The following is an 18,593-nucleotide window of genomic DNA, read 5'->3' as shown; positions in this document are numbered from 1 at the left end:
CAGGGGAAGTCAGAGCTCCCTGCTGCTGACACCGCACACAATTTCTGCACAGGATCTATACACATTGGATCATGCAGGTAAGATCAGGGGAGAGCACCCACTCTCCCAATCCAGTCACTGAAAACGCAAACACGACAGCCAGAGCTGCAACAAAAGCCGCTATAAAGGGGTATGTAGGTTTGGGGCTTCAGATGCAACTGCTCTGCAGGGGCTCTCCCACTCCCTGCACACACAGCACTGCAGCAGGCAGAGAGGGGAGAGCATCCTAACCCCGTACCGGGAGGTCCGTAAGCTGCCTCTTGGTTGCCTGCCTCGACCACAACTACTCAACTGCACCTGCACACCTTCAGCTGTCAAGCAGCAAGGAAAGAGCCCTTCTCCCTTACTGAGCTGCTCAGAGTGAACCGCTCAGACTCTTCCCATTATGCTGTAAGACACAAAGCAAGTAAAAAATTTAAAAATTCCGCATTTCGTGGAACAAGAGGACAAAAGCCTATTTTGGGAGACAAAGGCCTGACATTTCCAAGTGATGGATTTGTGGTCTTTGCGAGGAGTCAGCCTTGCAGTTTGCAGCCCACACTACAGCACTCTGAAGCTATTCACACCGATTTGCCAATGCTGGTATTTGTGTTTGCGTGCTTGGCACTTCTGGGCTATTCCAGGACTTCCCCCAGTGCTGCCGGTACACATTCTTCGCCATGCCAAGAAAGGGGTGACCCACTGCCTCGGGCATGGGGAAACATGGATAATTGCTTTTGAGAAACAGCCATGTTTCTGGCTCATGGGGCCACAGCTCGACCCTGCTCTCCCATCCAGCAGACCACAACAGCTACACGAGCTCAATGCAGCTGCATGCTGCCTGGTATTTGTAAGGAATTTGACATTTAGATTCTGAGTTTTTGTAAAGAGTAAAGCCCAATCTGTTCAAAGACTTGCTTTATCCCACTGGCACTACCCTCTTGCCCAGTTGGCTTCGGTGCACACCACCCAGCACGGCCATGCACTCCTGTTTAGCAGCAGCAAATGGAACCCCAAGACCCTGTCCCTAAAACCCCCAGGCTCATCCCCTCCTAGGGATGCTGTCTCAGCCTCCTCAAAGCAACGACAGCTCTTCTGATCATAAATAGTTAAAAACACCCAAACACCACATCAAAAAACTGACTACTATACTAACTTCCAAAACATAACATTAATAGGCTTCCCCCCCCCCCCCCCGAATTTAGCCTGCTTTTATGCAATTAGAGGGTGTCTGTTCTCACAGCTCTCCAGTGCTGGCAGATCCCTGTACAAGTGAGATGTGCTGGAAAGCCTGGCTTCAATTACATGCAAGCAGTGGGGTATTTCCACTTCAAAAACCCTACTGTTTGACAACAGCATTTTGCCCCTTACTGAACAAAGCCCTTCAGGTTTTCCAAGGCATTTTGTACACACTAATTAAGCTTATAGTGCCTCGGTGACAGAAGGGGATATCATCCCCAATGTGCAGAAAGAAGCCCGAAACAGAGACGAATGAAAATTACTTACAGATAGGGTAGAACAGAATCAAGCGGTGACTTTCCCTGGATGGATCAGCAGTAAGGAAAGAAGCTGCTGGGAGGCAGTTCCCCCAAGAAATTGACTGTGAAGGGCTAATTCAGCCAGCTGGGCTGGAGAGCACAGGGAGGAGCAGAGGAGAGAGGAGGTCGGCAGCCAGAGCACCCACGCTGCTGAGGGCTGGTGACAGCACCCGCTAGTTGGGCTGCCAGAGTGCTGCAAGCCCACTTGGCCAAAAGCTGTGGGTCCCAATGCTTCTTACCACACTGCGCCGGGCTCCAGCTACCCTTCGTATTTGAAGGGCCAACCTATCCAAGCTGTTCTTTGCAATAAACAAGCTGTTAATGCTCAGAGATAGCTATCTTTAAGGTTATCAATTCCCTTCTACATGCACGCTTTCCAGGAGAAGCAAGTACAAACTGTATGATGGCATTTCAATACTGAGGTCTCCTTTCATCAAGAACATAGATGGAAGCAGATAATGAAGTCAGTAACATCCACATCAGGACCTTCCACTTTCATCTGTACAGGGAAGTGACCACCATCTCTGCCTGCAAACACTGCCATTTATACATAATGATGGCATTAACAAAAAAGGCTAGATACAGAAAGTATTATTGTCTCCTTCAGATATTAAAATGCTACATACTAAAATGGGGGTGATTACACAGTAGCAAGGCAAATGAAATGAGATAGAGGCATCTCCTGGGTTAGCACCACAGGCCATGTGTCCCACAGCCTGCAACCTATCACAGATTTATAGCATTATTTTTCAGAGACTAAAATGAAGTGTCAGTTTCTGGAGAGCCTATATAATGTACGTGCCAATAACTGGGGGAGGGGAGGGAAATATAACCTAAATATGAAGTGAACTGAAAGTGATTTCACAGACAGCAAACAAAATGACTATGAGATGGTGTCTGGTTAGACAGACAGAAGGCAGAGAGAGAGGAAAATGACCTTGTGCAGCACAGAAGAGTGATTCATATGTATGAACCAGATACCCCAAATTACCAGCTACTAGGAAAAGAACTTTATTGCAAATGCAGCTCAACCTCCAACTTTGCAAGTGCTGACTCAATCCTATCTGTAAAATGAGAAAACATGGACAAAATAAAGTCAGTCACCTTTCTGAACTTGACCATTTCCCACCTGATAAAAACATAGCAGCATATAGAGCCAGAGCCCCAGGAGGTATAAATCAATACAGCTCTGCTGTCACCACGGATTGCAGAAGGTAACAAATTTCTGCAGGAGTTCCTCTTACAAAGCTAGACATATATGCACATGTTGCTTGATCTCCTCCAGCAACACGTATGCCATGCATGCACATGGGCATAAACACAAGCAGGTTTCAGAAGCCCACCCCTGCCCTGCTGAGTGCTTCCAATTATGGGGTCTGAGCTCTGCCCTGGTCCTGTTCTGGGCACCAAGGGGAGAAGACTGCATGGATGACAGAGATGGAAAAAGCTCTTCTTCAAGTTACTTAATGAAGATGTTTTCTTCTAGGGAGCTTTAACCCGCAAGACTGACTTTCACTTTCCAAACAGCTCCAGTTCCTGACCTTGGCAGAGCACCACAGAGGACTTGCTTCCACTCCCATGGATTAACTGTCACCGAGCAACCCACCCAGGCTAACTGGCACAGCCACTCCTTTGCTTCAAAGCTGGCACTTGCTCACCTATTTTTCCTTCCTCCAGTGAGTACATAACATACAATCGTGTGCACACAATGTATAATAGTGACTTAATTACCACCCTACCAATTGGGCAGGGCGCTATCCTGAATAACGACTGCCAGTCCCATCGGGTGATGGAAGCACGGCACGGTGCCGCACATCAGCGAGCCATAGGCAGGGTGCCCCCCGTACCTGATGCAGTTAAGCTCACTGCCACACACTCTGACCACCTCCTGGGAACAGAGATGGAGCAGCCCAGAACCACTTGTAAGCTGGATATGAGGTAAGTGCACTGCTCCTAGCCACCTCCTATGGACAAATCCACGTTCACATCCTTATCTGTATGCATCTACACAGTTTACATTGGTTAGGTCCAATAAGTTGTTCTCCTACTGAGCAAATAGCTTCCTCTGGCACTAAAGCTACCATTCATAAACTTGAAAGGTTTCAGTAGTGTTTAAAAAAAAAGTTGGTCGTGTTTTAACTAGGGCTGCTATGATTTGCTGTTTCATAATCAGTCTCAGCATTTTTTTCCTTTTAAACACCAGGGGATTGCTTTGAAAAATCTTTGTTTGTAAAACAGGAAAAAAAAACAATCTTCCCTGGTTGCAGAGAACAGCTTGAAAATGTGTGCTGAATGCAAGCTAGCATTTTGAAAATGTAATAGCAAAGGGCTCCTTAACCCCCTCATTCCTAAAGTTGGTTTTCAAACTGAGCTTCACAATTTCTCTTAAAACTTTGGGATCTCAGACTGGCAATATTGTTATGGATATTTAATATTATTCATAACAAATGGATGGATGAGCAACGTATTTCTTGAAAAGCATTGTCCCCAATGTTTTGACTACATTTGCATACTAAAGCTTTAGTTTTGAACATCTAATTGTATGTAATCTGTCTCTGCAGTCTTGAACTGGTTTCTGTTCAAGCTGTAAAAAAAAAAAAAACTGGAATAAGGGGCAGAAGCTCTGAAATGGTGCAGTTTTGCCATTCTCCCACCATCAACTTTTAAAGGGCCGTATTTCAGTGCTACACCAAACTACACAAACCCAGGCTTTCCCTGTCCCTCCTCTCACCTTGCATCCAGTGACCATGTGGCTTTTGGGGATGTCCCTCAGTTTATCAGAGGGAAGGGAGGCAGGGAAGTCAAACAATCTCCTGGGAGAACTAGGGACCCAGTGCCCACTGCCTTTCAAGGGTTTTTACGTGGCTCTGGAAGCTTCCCTTGGTTAACTCCCAGCCCCTGTCAGTTAAAAACAAAGTAGATGATGGAAAGTTAAACGCTGCTATTGTAAAGCACCTTCTTAATTTTTAGCACACCTCTGAAGCTAAGTAGCAGCAATTAACAGGCCAGCCTTCATAATTACAGCACAGGAGCCTGTCTCCATGCTGGCCGTTAGCTGCTCTCCATCCAGCTCTGCTACTGTCTTTCACCATCTCTGAACCCTGTCTGAGCAGCATCTTGGCCCCACCAAGGCTAAGGACTTGGGACACTACTGTAGGCTTCACAGGAGCCCAGCATGTCAAATATCTTGGTTTGGATGAATCGAGGCAGCTGGAAAGGGAATGGAAGCAGCTAGGGGAAACTTTAGTCACCATCCAATGTAATCTTCCTTGGCATGAACCAAAGATAAAGTGGCAACACAGCCCGATCGGGGCCCATAACCATTTACGTCCTGACTTGATTGCTTTACAGCCATTTCTTTTCCTGCATCTGCTCTTCAAGGCTCTGCTAGGCCACTTGGTGGTGAATTTTATACAGTGAGTGGGCAATTTCCACTGCAGTGTATTACGAACCTCTCACAAACACTCCTTCCTGCTTTGGGGAAGAATGCTCATCCATCAAACACCTCGGTGCCATCCTGGCTTGCCATGCACTGCAATTATTTGCTTTGGCGCAGCAGATCTCCAGGCAGCAGGCAGGCATGCTCTTATTTTCCCCAGCGACAGCATCAAACAAAGAAAGCATATAAATTATAGCAGTCTTGGGACTATGTTCATTTATCCTGCAAAGAATGAGATGTTTATGTCTCATACTTTTTTAAAAATGATGTTGTATTGCTGCTCCCATCTTTTCTTGCCTTGAGAAGGGACAGCACTGAAAACTTATCCAGCCTGGGCTTCTCAGAGTGAAAAGAAGCAGCTTCACCAAAGAAAACTTCATTTCCCACTCCCTAGTGCTCCCTGGCCTGCAGGAGTCACCCTGGTTATCATCAGTGCTGTATTTCCATGTGTGCATGGCCAGATGCAAGCTCCTTGTTCCTCTGCCTGGTGCAGACCCTGCAGCCATGAGCTGCCTCCACCCTGGCCATGGGAAGATGAAGATGTAGACAAAATACTGTGCAACTCTAACCATAATATGCTCCACCACCTCAAATACAACAGAGGAAGACAGCGTAAGGTGCCTGAGCTCTGTATGCCCTTGGGGATACAGGGAGAGGTTCTCCACCGTCAGTTTTACACACTTCTTCCATCATTTTACTCTCTTAACACAGCTGCTCTCTTGGACACTGGAAAGTTGAGAAACTCCTAAAAGGGCAAGGCCATCTCCAAGCCTTGTCCTAGCATGGATGCAGTTACTATCAAAAGACAGCAAACATTTAAAAGGACGGTAAAGGAGAAGAAACATGCAAGTTGCATAAGAAAAACAAACTAATTTCTGCAAAAAGTATTACAGATGTGTTGGCAGCACCACTGCCAACATTTCAGCGTTCTCTGGGATTTTGCAGATCACCCTTGACTGGAAAACTACCAGGAATAACACAGTGCAGCTCTCCAAGCAACCCCTGAGGTGGCCAAAATGATCAGCCCAGGAGATTCTGCATGAGTTTCTTCCCTGTGCAGTTTAAAGTTTTCCCAAAGCACCTATTTTAATCCAGAAAAACACCACCACAGAGGAAGAGGGCAGCTCCACAAAGCTTGGGGAACAATGTACCCATCACAAAGCAATACAGTTGCTCCAATACAGTTCTGAGAGCAAATTTCTCTTATAGTGAAAGTTCTCTTACAAATCCTGATTTCAGGCCACCGAGCCAGCTTCCGCTTGCAAACAGAGCAGGTCCCAATGTCCTCCAGCTCCTCTGCATCACGCTGTCAGCCTGTGAAACGTAGATGGCTCACAGAAAACAGGACCACAGCGAGAGCCCAAAGGCGTGCAAAGATAGTGACTTCACATATTCAAGCAATGAGTACAATCATGGGCCTGATTTCATTCCTGTTCCCACGTATTTGCATTTTTCCTGTGATTTCAGTGGGATTTGGATTGATACATACCCATTTTGAGAAGGAAATACTGAAAACGCTATCACCAGACCCATTTTGAGATAAGGAAATATTGAAAAACACCATCACCTTCTTTGGGAGGTATTTAGACTGCCTCTCCTGGCAAGGACTGGGCCAAGCTAAGGAAAGTAATGTACTCCTACCTGAGTGGGGCGCCTGGGAAAAATAAAGCTGAGGAAAATAAAGCAAAGGCCCCAGACTGTTGCAAGGCTAATAGACAAAACCTTGATTGAATGGTGACTGCAAATTTTATCCTGAATTTTATTAGTAGTAATAAGGGCAGCTGCTGAAGCACTCTTTATGTTTCCTTAGCATCTTATCCAGCAGTCCCTGGAATGCATCAATGTCAATTGATATTTTTCCCTGGGACAGACATCTATGCTGGCAGTTTCAAGCTTTGGCACAACAACATATCATCTCACATAAAGGAAAAAAACAACAAGAGAAGCTAAAAACAACTGAATGAAAACAAGAGTGTTTCGAGTGCCGTGGATTACCCTCCCTTCCTTTTCTGCGACCCTGATTTTCTTTCCTGTGACCACTGAGATAGCCTCTGATATTTGCATAACATTTTCCCCCAAACAGAAGTGGGAGATATTTTCTTGAATTATATTTATGAAAAATGCAGGCATATATATATATATATGTATATGTATTTTAACAATCCAAAGTTCCAAGGTCTATGAAGATCTAGTGAAAATATTAGAAGGCCAAACAGACTGTGAATAAGACCAGAGTGGCAGCCCGAGATGTACTTCCCCTCCACACTTTCTAGAAGCTGCTCACTGAGTCCAGCCTTAAGCTGGGGCGGAGACAGGCCACAGAAACTCCCAGAATGAGCTAACACCAGTATCTGGTTAAGGAGAAACGTGACAGCCATCAGCCAGACTGGGAAGTTGGGAAGTTACCACAATCTTGTGCACGCAGGCATTACACGATGCATCTGCCCCACAGCACCCTGCCCACTGGCTCCCTTTCTGCTGAGCTCCAACCATCCTGAAATTAGGACCATTTCTGCAGCCTCATTCAAAGGTTCCACCTTTATAGCTCAGCCTAAAGACAGTGCTTGCTAAACAAAGTTTAGCAGTGGAAGTGACTGTATTCGATGCAAGAAACATTTCAGAAAGCAGGAGGACCAGCACACAAGCCTGAAGAGCAATCCTGGATGCTTTCATAGGGGAAACCATCTGCATCCTTAAAGAAGAAAGGGTCTTATAGAAGCAATGACCTTGAAATGTAAGTCATCCTTAGAAAAAGGATACTTTCAAGGTTAAGTTCAAGATTTTTGTGCTTTATGTGCTAAATGTAAACCCTCAGGGGTTTTCTAATAGGTCTGTTTAGGCACCCTGCACAAATTTGCTGGGTGAAGAGCAACACGTTTGACAAAAAGCCCATACAGTAACGGTGTGTTATTCTTCACAAGAACAACAAGCTTTCTAAATACTTGTATATAAAAGGCTAGGAAAGCAGCAGTGACAGTGCCTCCCCACGTCTCTTGGGATGGCAGGAAGCTGGGAACGCTCCTTCAGCCCCCGCACAGCCAGCAGCTCGCCCCAGCGCAGCATTTCTAATACAGCAGCTGCTGCCAGGACCAACATCTGCAGCGTCTCGGCACATATGATGCTCTTTAAAGAAATAAAACCCACTGGGTTGCTCAAGAATGCTTTGGCTGAAGTAATTAAAATGGCAAAACAGTACTTTTTGGGGGAAGGAATTCATTTTAAGCAGCTCTGGCTCATTTCCAACAGCAATTAATAGCAAATTGAATTCTTGTGCAGCTAAATAACGCAGCTTCTGCCCACTAAACTTTCAGGTAGCAACATTATAAAAGGCTAAAAAATGGACTCACTTAACCAGAGACCATGCATGCTGTTTCCCCCAGTACAGTCCATTCTACTCTCCCTTTTTTGAAAAGTATTTGCATTTAAGTTCCTTTCGAGGGTGGTTTGGCAGCAACAACTACAGCATACAATTCCGTTGTCCACTCTAGCGATTTAATTGTTGTAATTCAGCTTTCTAGGCATGTGTTCTTAGATATCCAAGAAGGGGCAGCAGCAAATGCTGCCTAACAAAAAAAGCAAGCCAGCGCTTGCAAAGATCCTTTTGTATGCTCCCTTGAAGAAAAATGCACCAGCTGCCCCACGTCTTTGTGCAAAACAGAACTCCTTAAATTCATGGCACTGGGACTGGTAGCCCTGCATGGAGCTGGCACCTTCCTCTCTGAGCCCACATGCACCCACCTGAGCCCCCAGTGGCTGCAAGTGGGCTGCCAATGCTTGCCCACTGCTCTGCTTGGGGTTAGGGCACAGCTGTCTTCAGCAGGACGATCTCTGCATTGGTCAGGGCTGTTCAAGAGTACAAGAAAAACAGTGGTGGTTGCAAACTGGGGTAGTTCAAATGGAAAAAATCAACAGGGAAATCTGGAAGCAAAGAAAAAAGGACGCAACGTGGTATTTTACTGAGTTACTGTAGTTCAGACATAGCAGAGGCTTAATAGGTAACGTGGAAAGCCATTGATAAAATTAAGAATATTTAAGACCTTGTGAACCAGAGGGCAGAAGAATGATTCCAACAGTGTTCAACTTAATCTCATTTTTCAAGCACCAACTTCTTATTTCTTTTCACTGTTGCATACAGTACTCGAAACTTCTTTGCATTTTCCCTATACCCTTCTTTGTATACCAGTAGCACACAAAGGATACTTGGGATGCTCTAACTTATTTCCATACAGTTGTACCAGCTGGTAAGTCACCTTTTACACAGCTGCAGATGGCTACAATTTCATTGCAAGTAAGCACACTCCCTTTAATAAGAGCAATCAAATGCCAGGATTTGTAGGAAGTAACTTTTTCCCTTGACCTTTTTAGTACTGGCCAAATGTCAGCAGATTATTAAAGGGCAGGGAGCACAATCTATGATAAATAATCTCGTGTTGCTGCACACCAGACCAAAACGCCCCCTCCTCTCTGTCCAGACACATACTTTAGTTTTCCAAAACAGCTCTGATTTATGAATTACAGATAACCAACAGAACCTGAGTGCCAAATACAATACTGTGGGTGAGCAGGGCTTGCTCAATTCCTGGAAGCCTACACAAGGATGGGAAAAGGAACAAAGGAGTACCAGCAAGAACATAGCCTTACTTCTGTAACTGGCAGTTGCAAAATCATGGCTGGCATAACACATGCAATCTTTACCTGAAATACACCATCACAGAAAATTGGAAAAGGCACAAAAAACCCACAAGGCTGTCTCCAGGTCTTAAATCAACTGCAATGAGAGATTTAAGGTGTTCAACCTACTTAACTAATCAAAGGCACTTAAAGCATCACCTGATCATAGACTGCAATTACTTACAGGGGGATGTCAGAAAGCTAGAAAAATGGAGCTAGAAAAAAAGCCAGATTAGAGAGAAAGTACACATCTTTTATTGTAAAGATAATTACCCTTTGAGTATTTTACTGAAGAGCACAAAAGAATCACCACCAGAAACTAAAATGCACTGCATGCTTAAGATGCGTGCTGCAATTCAGCCATTAGTTACTGAACTTCAAGTAAGAATCCTGGGCTAAAACACCACAGCTTGCAAATAAAGTCAAATGAGATGGAGAGAACTGACAGCTCTGGCTTTAAAATCCAGGATGCAAACAAAAAAGGCTGAAGGGTCTAAAAAGCAAGCGCCGGTCTTCCCACCCAAGCCTTCTTGGGCTTGCCCAGCACCGCAGCCCACTGCACCGCAAGCAAATGGCGGGGCAGCCTGTGCTGCTTGTTGAGCATTTCCAGCCCCTGAACACCGCTTTTATGCTCCACTTCATTCCGCTAAGGTCCATTTCCAAATGTGCCTGAAGAAAAACTGCTTATTGACTTCAGTAAAATAAACCTTTTATTATTTCATATGCTGTTTCTTTTAGCGATACTCCAAACTAAACGGTACAGATATTTACAAGAGTGGAAGTCTCATCTGTAGTTCATCTCAGAGAGGCTCACTGAGCCAATGGCTTATGGCACAGTAGGATTGCCCATTAAAAATAGTACGGTATAATTCAAGGCTTCCTGCAGGCACCGTCTCTGTGCAGCTCAGCTCATGCTAGAAACATTATTAAGAGCTACAGTATTAAAGCCACCATTTAATTTTTATTTGATGTTAAATGAAAGCAAAGAGCATGACTAAAAAGCAGCAGTGGAAGAAAAAAAGATAGACCTGAAGATTTCCCACTAGCTTTATCTAGAGAGCAAACAAACATCCTCTGCCTTGGACAGAGCAGGCAGATGAGGCCAAATAGCCTGGCAAAAAGACCAGACCCTCTGAGTCTTGTAGGTGAACAAAGGTAAACAAATAAAACCACCACCCCAAAACTTACTTGGTGTTCATTATTTCCCAATGGAGACAGAGGTTCAGGGATGGAAGCCATCTCCCCACAGCTATACCAAGTCCATGACAGAGGCAGGAACTAACACTGAACTCCTGAATCCAAAGCCAAACTCCTTAACCACAAATTGTCCTATTTCCAGTGCCTCAACCTGAGTCCAGAAGTGGCAAACTACGAGGTGAAGGGAAGGAACAGAGAATTTCTCAGGAATATTTCTGACCCACCTAGAAGCAGACCTCAGCAGTATCGCAGCTGAACTAATTGGTGCAAGGCTCCCATATTGCAGCCCACAGACAAGGGAATGAACTTCTAGTCCTCACAATCCTCACCTTTCTGCAGTTCAAGTGGGGCTGACGCAAACACCTATCGAAGCAGGCAAAAAGCCCCATGTTGCTTAATGCTCTTTAAACAGGGCACTAGAGAGCTCAAGAGGTGAAATCACACTGCCTCCCCCCCCGGAAGCAACTGTTTCACATCCAGCCTGGATCGTAAGTGCCTGGTGCAATCACGCGAGCTCCTGCCAGACTTGGAGAGGCAGGAGGACGGCCCAAGCACAATTCCCAGCAGACCAGTGCTCACAGTGGACAAGTCCCTGTGGATCAGCTTGGCAGCAGTCCTAGGAGGACAGCAAGAGGAGCCAGTAGAGGGACTATCGCAGAGAAGTGGTGTCCTGGCCCCCAGGGTGCCGAGGTGAATTAACAAGGGAGCACAATATGGCCTCCACTTGACAGCTTCAGCTTCTGAAGATAGCCCAGTGAAATCCTGTCCCAAATAAATCACTTTTATCCGCACGGAGAGGCAGGGCATGCTTGCAGCAGCTCGACATTCACAGGTGAACACTGCCATTCCCGCTGGTGCTAAGGATGCTGAAACAAAGAGCTGGTGAGCTCTTACAGGGGATCCACAGCCCCACACATGCTCCACCTTGTGATATAGCAGCCAAGCAGGGGAGCCAGAGGGAAGCAGCCATCAGCACAGGCTGCCGCGGCTCCAGCCTGCAAGAGCAGCAGAGGCAGGCGCTGGCAGCTCATGCGGGGACCTGAGCTGTCGCAACCCGGTCTGAGCAGAAAGCAGCAGCCAGCTCCACCTTGCCCTGCAGCACGGGCAAAGCACAGGAGGGACTGGAGCCTATGAGGAGCCATGTTGTGACCCAGGGCCTTCTGAGCTGACTCCTGCAGCAGCATTTTGGGCCGTGCACCTGCTTCCATAGCTCCAGGCTGGGCTTGGAGTTGCAATCAGGTTCTTCGCTCTATTTCCACCACCACTTCCCCTCAGAGCACCTGCTGTTTCCTTACACAAACTGCCACAGCCCTGAGGTGCAAATGGCAGCAAGGTCTTCTAGCAAAACCCAGGAGGCAGCAATAGGTCATTAAGGACCACATTAGGGCAGATTTCCTTTCCAGCTGGAGCAAAACTTCAATCTCTTCTTTCTTTCCCTGTCACAGTTATGGTAATACTGCACAACTATTCATTATCCTCGTCTTAGCTAGAAAAGCCCCTTTCAATTTAGCACTTAATATAATTATGGAAAATTAATAGTGTTTAGAAAAAAACCTTACTTTTCCAGACCTATAATTTTACCTCTGTGAAACTATCAGTTTCAAGTGGATCTAGCTATTAAACAATGGCGTTTTGTATCTATTCAGTGAGCAAAAAAGTGAGTTATTCGACTGAAAATCATTTAAATTCTATTTCCAAATTCAATACTGCATCTTCAAGGGAAAATGGTAGAATCTCAATGGTAGCACAATGTCCCTCTGGCACTGTGGAAACCAATTCTCCATTTGCGTTCATGCACCACAGTGGAGCTTCCTTTTTTTCTAAGAGGAAAAGATTTGTATTTCACTAAACAACAAGGCAAGTAATTGCCTTTATGTGCTTTCAGCAAAAATTATCTCTGGCTAGAGATTTATTGTTGACTTGATTTCTCTTTGAGACACATGCAGGACAAAAGCAATTGGCTGCTACAAAGTCAGTGGGTAAACATATTGAATCCCAGGGGGTCAGGAGACCAAACGTGGGAGATTTTCAGGAGGAAATCACGTAAGAAGCCACATGCATTGACATGTCACCCTATAAACTAAGTGGTAAAAGCTTGGACTATCCAGCTCTGCAAGCACTGACTCTCACAGTCTGTTTCAAGCAATTCAATGCAATGTCAATGTGACTTCACTTGTGAGGACAAATTGCGGACATGGATTTCATACCTATGTACATCCGTACCAGGGAAGGCTGTTAAGATCCCAAACAGAGCATTCCTAGAAGCACAGTCTATTTTAAGCAATTAATTTCTACACCACTGTTTGGGGGAAGAGGGGAAAAAAGGCAACGCATATAACAAGAGGTATCTAAGAGGCAGATATATCTTGGTAGGGTCAATCTGTGTTCTCAGAAATCACTCAAACACTGGCCTGCTGGCCTGTAATACTTGAATTGATATGAGAAGCATCATTTTGAATACAGTGCAAGCATACCAGCCACAGGGAATAAAATATTGAGCAGGAAGCATCCTTATCACGTTGTTGTTCAACAATTGGAAGAACATTACCAATAATGAGATCCAGCACCAGAACTGCTCTCTGCCAACCACAGATCTTGTTGGGAACAGTAAGGTTTGTATTCATACAATGAAGTCAAATGACAGCAGCTTTATAGCAGAGAGCAACACTGTATGTTTCTGAGAAAAAGAATCGTTAGCTCCATGGGAATTATTGCAGTTAAATTGCTTCTGAGTCACGTCGGTTGTTGCTCAATGTCTCTCACTTGGTGCCTACCTACCTTTTATTTCCTCATGAGGATGCACCTGTTAAGAGAAGAGGAAAAAATGGCACTGCTGCACCCTCTTAGCTAAATGAGTTATCATTCAGTATCTTGCTGACAAAATGGGATTATTTTCATTAACATTACAGAACAGTCCTGCAGAAGCCAAGGGCATGCTGCACTAGTCATTGTGTGAACTCACAGCAAGGGAAAGACCTTAACACCATGGGACCTGTAATCCAGGCAGGCAAACCAAGACAAAAAAAGGCATGCGCAGGTGACGTGACCTTCCCAGGGGCATCTGCGGACAGAAAATGCTTCCACACTTCTCTGATGTGCGGATGGCTACAGCATCCTCCTTCACAGCACACCTCACTCTCTTGTAACAGACATCTTTCAGCACCTACACTGAGGGCTCCACAAGCCAGAACATGAACACCAGCTAAGAAAAGCAGGGTTAGATGCCTGACACTCTGGGCTTGGCTTACACAGCCTCTAGCCCTGCCCGCAGCCAGAGCTCCCAGGGTCTACTGCAGTGCATCGGTGTGTGAATAGGTGAGCAGAGGGTACTGCAGTGTGCCTCCCGTGGCACTGAGTAACAGCAGAGTGATTACAGGCAACAAAGCCTGTGTGGATCATCAGCCAAAAACTTATGGCCCATTTGCATTCAGCGAGCCTGAACTGAGAACAAAAAACCCCAAACCAGACCGTTTATATTAGTCATTTTCAAAATGTCTCCTTTTCATGATGGTGCAGCTGAGAGCAGGACAAGGAGGTTGGACCAAGGTAACAGATGCTAAGAGAAGAAAAGTTTTAAACCAAACTCAAAGCCACCAAGATTGCATTTTTCATGCCTAACACACCGAAGTCCTGCTCTAGACTGATGAGAACAGAGGACCATAGAAGGCAGCTTAAATTACTGCTGTGTCCACTGGTGCTGCGACTGGTATGGTGCATTCAGCATCCACTGACAGCCTTCATAATCCAAGTGAGGGTTTAGTACTTTATGGGGAAAAACCACTGGCATTGCTCAGACCTGAACAGTCTCTAACCCTCATATGAAAGGAAAGGTCATGAAACAATCTGCAAATCCAGATTTCTTTCCTCAGCAAGGTAAGGGGAAAGAAGTTATTCACTATCAGGAACCATTAGGCTCGCAGCACTGTCAAAGTGTTTTTTCCCCACCCAAAGCACCACAGCAAGAAGAGGCAGAAAGATTCATCTTAGAAAATGCACATTTCATCTATTTGCATCCATGCCAGGAGCTTACCAGAATAAACCCCACTGGCCCAGCACTAATTCCAGTGGTAATTTCACATTCAGCTTCCAGGGATTTTACAGACAAGCCAGCAGTAATTCCCCAAGCAAACTGTGCAATGGTTGATAAAGTGTCAAAAAGCCTTGGTCACCTCCCTCTACTACATAAGGGATTCTCTCCTGATGCTGAAAGTCATACTAAAAAAGAAAAAAGATGACTTCTTTAAAGAAAAAAACAAAAAAAAAAAACAAAAAAAAAATTCTTTTCTTTCTGCCAAGATTACCCACAGTGAGTAATAGCTACCCACACCGTGCTACGGAGCAGAGCTCCTTTCCTCTGCTCAATGGGACATGGCAATCGCTCACTGCCAGGAGAGAATTCCCTGTCACTGCACTCTGAGGAAAGAGTAAGACAATTGAGCAGTGTAACACCAGCGTAGGTTTCTCACTCTTAACTGGCACCGAACAACACAGGTAACAAAAGCCAAGCTCTCTGCAGCACTGAAGGTGGGAAGGAGCAACAACACTACCAGCTGCCTGGAACAAACTGTATTAGCATAGAAATTAAAAGTACCTTTTTGAGAAACCTCATGTTTTTGCCATAGGCAAACTGAAGAGCTACACGACTCTGCTTTTGTGCTCAAAGTGCTGGGTTGGGAAGCGGAAGGACCAAGTTCACGGTCAAGCTCTCCACTCAACAACAAAACGAGGCATCTCATCACTCGGTGCCTCTCTTCTGCATCTTACACAGATAAGCAGCAAGTCAGCTTTTATCCTAGCCTTTGCTGATCAATTTAGACAGCATATCCTTTGGGACTCTACTACAGTAGCATCCCACTCAGGGAATACACAGAGAATTGCTATTGCATTATTCCTTGGGGGTACAATTTCACATTGATTGATTCACTGACAGATTAGAGAGGATGCAGCAGGCAGACTCGGTGTTTTTCTCCACAGCGATAGCTGCACGCATCCTGGCTTATCAAGGACCCGTGTATTCCTCTTTTGGCTTTAGTCAACTGATTTTACACTGATACTGTAAACACAAGAATAGCCACCATGTTGCCAAACGCCAAAATTCACACAACCCTGCAGCCCATTCGCAAGAAGCCAGAGCTCAGCCAGGAGTTTAACAAAACCTATCCCAGAATTTGCTGTTTAGCACATAGTTATAGAAACTGGCCCACAGCATGGGCCTCAGTGGCACACCAGTTCAGACAAGAAGCCTTTAGGCATACACCTACAGACAATTAGAAGAATCTTTTCAATCCAGAACAGCATTTATTAATTAATGCATTAATTTACGTATTTAGCTCAAGAGAAGCATAAAAGAAACAATGGCACAACTTCAACTGTAGTTCTGCAAGCACAGCACAAAACCACCTGAACGTACAGAACAAGGGATATGGCTGGATTTTTATCCAGGCTGCAAAAACAAAGCAGCTGGACTACTCTGACCTGAAAATAAATCCACCTCTCACATTTTCTGTCTTTCACATCTGTCCTTTTGTGATGGACAGAAACCATGTAAGAGTAACTCTTACCAATCTGCTGGCAGCTGCTTCCCATTTTGCAGAATATTCCCCTCTAACCCCTTCATCTTTTGGTATCATCCCAATGCAAGCACAAAACCTCAACACCTTGGAACAGTACTCCAGTGCTTCACAAGTGTGGACATCAGTGAAGCAGTCTCAGCTTTTGAGTCCCTCTGCGATAAAACCCTCATGGTCAGCAGGCATTATGGCAGGAATACTTTGCTGGCTCACCTGATCTCACGTCTGGAAGAAAGCATCGACAAACTCACTGTGCTCTAGCCACCTCAAGGGTCGCAGCGGACAGAAGCATTTCAACAAGGAGTGTCAGAGCTGCCGCTGTCTGAGGGCTGCCTTAAAAATATTCAGTATGCTAAGATGCGTTGTGTCCAATTAGCATCACAGCAGAAGCACATGGGTAATAGATTTTGCAGGCAGGAAAGCTGCTCCTGGAGAGCAACCAATCAACACTGGAGGAGGCAGGCCCAAGGCCTTCTTCCTTCTTTCCTTCCAACGGAAAACAAGGGCAGCGCGTAGCCAGCTTTGAGGAGCAGCACTTCACGTGGGCTCTGGGACCCAGCCCTCCACAGAAGGCCTGGGCAGGCCAAACACTGCTCCTCAGCCCTCCACAGAGGCTCAGCTTATCAAAGGGTGTTTTTCAGGATGACTGTCTCCTTCCTCGCACAGCCAGAAAAAGCCACAGCGCTGGGGAGGGGCTGGGTGAGGCCAGAACCTGTGATTTAGACACAACCTGGTGCAATTAAACATGCCGCAGCCACACTGCTCCGCAGGCGCTGTGAGCTTCACGTGCAGCAGCGGCACCTGGGAGCAGCTGGCTTGCTCTGCCCAGCCTGGTGCTGTGCAAAGCAGAGTCTGCACCAGGAGTAAGCAAACCCAGCCTAGTGCTGGGGCTGGCTGCCACAGCAGGTCGCTGTCATTCCTGCCCAAACCCACACGGACCTGGCATGTGGACTGTCTGCTCCCCTTCCCTGAGCTGCTGCTTGGGTTTCCTTTACCTCGGTAACCACAGCAGGGGTGCATCGACACCTACAGCGCACTGCCAGAGATGTCTCCCGTGGAAGAGCAGAGGTGTGAGGAGCGGCACTTCTGACTGAGAAAGCACTGTGCTCTCAAGGCTCCAGAGGCAGGCAGACCGGGAGAAGAAACACCAAATGCAGCTTTTTCCTGAATAAGACAGCGAGGTCAAACAGCACAAACCCATGCAGTTGCAGAGGGAGCTCTGTGCCCCTTGGCTCAGAAGCAGCTGACATACATCAGGACAGTCTCATTTTTCAGGGCAGTCTCATTTTTGCCTCTTAAGCCTGTGATCCAGCCCTAAAAGACCTCCTGCACTGGCAATGCTGACAATCTCTCCGCCGCCTCCTGCGGACAGCAGGCCCCTGAGATATCAAACGAGTCTGACCTGATTCAGATTGATGTAACGAAAATTTCCACCATCTACGAATGTTATACGAACTTGTTAAGTCTGAGTTTGCTCTGAGCACACACAGCACGTGGCTGCAGACATCACCCATCGCAGACTACAGGAGCAGCCTCTCCCCGGAGGCACCCCACACTGCAGTGCTGCTCTGGTCACCGAGCCACTCTGCTGCAGCCCTGAGAGCACCTCGCTAATCACCAGCAGTGGAAACCGAGCCACCTGCACCGCACACGCCTCCCTCCCACTCACCTGATGAATCAGTGTTGCAATACAGTACAGAGAAATTAAATTAAGTACCATGAAAAGATTACAGCAGTAAATCCTCCTTTCGGTTACATTCAAGTAACACCACGATTAAATCATTCCTTAGCTTCGCACTCTCTGCTTCAGACTCGATCAGGCTGCGGGCAGAGCTAAGGCCTGCGTTTTTTGCCTCGAATCACAGAAATGCTATCCCTGCCTTGGGCAGCGGCAGCAAAAAGTGTCCCCTGGTGCCCGACCTGAGTCCCCCACTGCCCCCACATTGCTCAGAGCTCTCCCTGCCAGCCTGAGGACAGCATATGTGCAGGGTCACCTGCCACCCCACCGAGCAGAGAATGCCTGTTCTCTGCTTTCATCAAGAAAGCTTGCCACATGCAGAGAGGAGCTGCTGCAGCACGTCTCAAGGTTCATCTCAACTCCCTCCCTGTCACACCTCTGGGGATACCTGCTACCGAGGAAAGGTGGCAGCTGGGGACACA

The 18,593-nt window shown here is 46.2% G+C and overlaps 2 protein-coding genes across 5 annotated transcripts in view; one reads left to right on the top strand and one right to left on the bottom strand.

The window, feature by feature from the left end:
- Window positions 1–18,593, bottom strand: part of OSBPL5 (oxysterol binding protein like 5) — a 174,996-nt gene that overhangs the window by 113,950 nt on the left and 42,453 nt on the right. The window lies entirely within an intron of this gene.
- Window positions 1,531–18,593, top strand: part of LOC310900699 (uncharacterized protein) — a 54,498-nt gene continuing 37,435 nt past the window's right edge. The window contains exon 1 of the mRNA XM_083839067.1: window positions 1,531–3,494. The gene's annotated coding sequence lies outside the window, so the exon portion shown is untranslated. The remainder of the gene's footprint in view (window positions 3,495–18,593) is intronic.

Source organism: Anser anser (genome assembly GCF_964211835.1).
Source record: "Anser anser genome assembly, chromosome: 5".
Classification (NCBI taxonomy): domain Eukaryota; kingdom Metazoa; phylum Chordata; class Aves; order Anseriformes; family Anatidae; genus Anser; species Anser anser.
This window is presented reverse-complemented; position numbering and strand designations above follow the sequence as displayed.